A 2971-nucleotide genomic window follows, 5' to 3' on the forward strand; every position below is an offset into this window, starting at 1 on the left:
AAATCTCTATGTGTTTATTTTATGACCTACTGCAAGGGAATTAACTCTTGGGGTCAAGTGGGTCAAAGTGTTAATTTGTTTGTCAAAGTGTTTGTTTTACGCACAGTTAGGAAACGTGTTTCCCTGTACAATGAAATTCTTACTTTGCCATCCACATGAGTGCCACAAAATACAAATGAAATATATATGGGAACCATTCTCTACTTAGATTTATACAAAGTAGTTAAAACTAACCATCTCACCCAGCTACAACAGTAAAATGGTGCTTAGCACTAATAACCTAATATTGTAAAGTATCTTAAGTAAAGGATTAGTTTTTAGTTAACATTTTTTAAAATTTTGTTCTATAAGCAGATTCTTTTTACATAGAACTAGGCAGAATTTAGGACAAAACAGTCTTCCTCATGAACATGTCACTCTGAAACTACTAAAGAAATATGAAAACTGGCACCAAAGTGAAAATCTGGCAATCTCAGATCTCAGCAGATGAACATGATCTGCATGGTACCATACTGTACTACTAACATTGTAATTTGGGTGAACTGATCCTTAGCTGGCCTTTTAAAGGACTACCAATGGGGTTAGTGTTAGAGATAATACAAACGCCCTTTCCACTGTATCTAACATAACACTTGGAAATAAACTGGACTTAGATATCTAGATCGAAGACGTTTCACCTCTCATCCAAGAGGCTTCATCAGTTCTGACTGACTGGTGTTGAGTCCCACACCGAGGGGGATAAATATCTCCGACTCAACACCAGTCAGTCAGAACTAATGAATCTTTTGGATGAGAGGTGAAACATCTTCGATCTAGATATCTAAGTCCAGTTGATTTCCAAGGTTATTTCGGTTGAGGTTTACTATGACCTGGATGACTGAGAATCTGCACAGATATCTAACATAACACTGCATACTGATGCTGATAGAACTCTATAAACAGTAATATCACCTTTAATATATGTGACCAGCACCTTGCATTAATATACAGGTGAATTTGCTGCTTGTGTGTTTTAGTGGAGTCTGAAAACCATCCATACATCCATGATCCCTATGATTTATACAGCATACCCCATGGAGGGTCCTGGAAGGGGATTCTAACTGGGGCCAGAGCCAATCCCAGATGACACTGAGCAAGACGCAGGGTACACCCTGGACAAGTCGCCAGTCAGCATCCAATACTGATATCACTGTTGTTGGTATCACAATGTAAATGCTTACGTTTTGCCATCCAATGTGTATATATGGTGCCACTATTAATTATTTAAACCAAGTTACAATATAGGCAATTTTAAGCAGTTGCTGGACATGAACAATAAATGCATAACTAATAAGCGTAGTGTTGTTGGTAGCAATATCACATCATTGCTGTGTAAATCTGACAACTAAACAAACTGGAGACTTTCATATTGGTTTTCACAGCCTGTCAGATCTATCACATGGAGTGATTACTGCTCTGCACAGCTACTGTGCTTTTTGTGCACCACCATGCACACACATTCTAATAGGTGACATGTATGTATACTATACACAAAACCGAACAGAGATATGGGTTAAGTGAGTTGTGTCCTTTTGTGAGTGTGCAATGTGTTACCAACTGTCGGAATGTTTGATTACTCCAATGGAATCTGTCTGAAAAAGTGATTATGCACCATCAGAATGAAACTCATTATGAATTATGGATGAATTTCACTGTCATAGATGAAATTCTGCTGAGTGAATTCAGCCAGAATATACTGTTGGAGGGTTCTTGGTTGTCTTTGAGCCTTGCAATTATTCCACAAGCTACATGGTTTCAGGTTTACAGTAATAAACACTGATGTAAAAGCTAATGAAAACATGCCATTACCATGAATAAAGTCCAAACACTGCACAGTTTTAACGCAAAAGTCAAACACATGTTAATGCTGGTGCTCTGTGTACTCTCTTCACATTAGACCCACTTTGGCAACATTCATACTGGCAGAGAAATCTGTGTTCTGCTGCTTATGGATCCCGCCCTATGGCACTGACTGTACCATACAGTACATGTATGGTATACATTAAATATGAGGTTCTGAAATTTGAAACAACATAATTATTTACAGCAACATGCTGCACAGTCTGATACTCAATCCTGATTTAATTGTATAACCACCCTGCTTGGTGTAGCAGTTTTACAGCAGACTCAGTGTGTTAATGTACTTAAGGTTTCCTGACATGGGGTTGGCCTAGTTTTATTCTATAGTTGCATTTTAAACTAGCTTAACTAAAGCTACTGAGGTATGGTTTATAATAATTCTAGATGTAGACTAGTTTTGATTTCAGATGATATTAAGAAGATTAGAAAAACTATATTAGAGGCAAATATTCTTCAAATAAAAAAATAGTAAACATGTAAACTATTACAAACGCAGTACTGAGATCCTTAAAAGAATGGTATTTTGATTCATTTTAGTTTAAAATGTCTGTGCAAATGGGGAACTACTGTACATAAAGATGTGAACTTCATCTGTAATGTTAGATGTTGTTTAAGATGGAATTATCTGATATTACATCTCATTCCAGAGTGCTGTTTTGTTTTGCTGTTTCACTACTTTTGTAGTTGTCAGCTGTCCTGAAGTGTCAGGTTTGCCCGGCTGCACCTACTTTCTCACTCCCCTCGCTCTCTTTTCACTCCCTTACCCTGATTACGTTATCCCTTACACCTGCTTCTTACCCCCGGATTACCACCAGCTGCACCTGATTAGTTTCTCCCTATTTAGCCCCTGCACTTCGTTCACTCCCCTGCCAGTTCTTTCTAGCATTTCTCAGGCCCGTTTGTTCCCCGTTGTTCCTTCTGATCTGTGTTAGTTATTTTGTCTCCTTCTCTCCAGCTGCTTTTTATTCATTCCCTCCTCGCCTCAGTCGCTCCTTCGGACCATGGACCTCCTCCGCTCTGCTTCATCACCACCCTGCAGGTCGATGCACAGTCTACTACTTACCGTATGTAC

The sequence above is a fragment of the Monopterus albus genome, unplaced genomic scaffold (genome assembly GCF_001952655.1).
Source record: "Monopterus albus unplaced genomic scaffold, M_albus_1.0 scaffold381.1, whole genome shotgun sequence".
Taxonomy (NCBI): domain Eukaryota; kingdom Metazoa; phylum Chordata; class Actinopteri; order Synbranchiformes; family Synbranchidae; genus Monopterus; species Monopterus albus.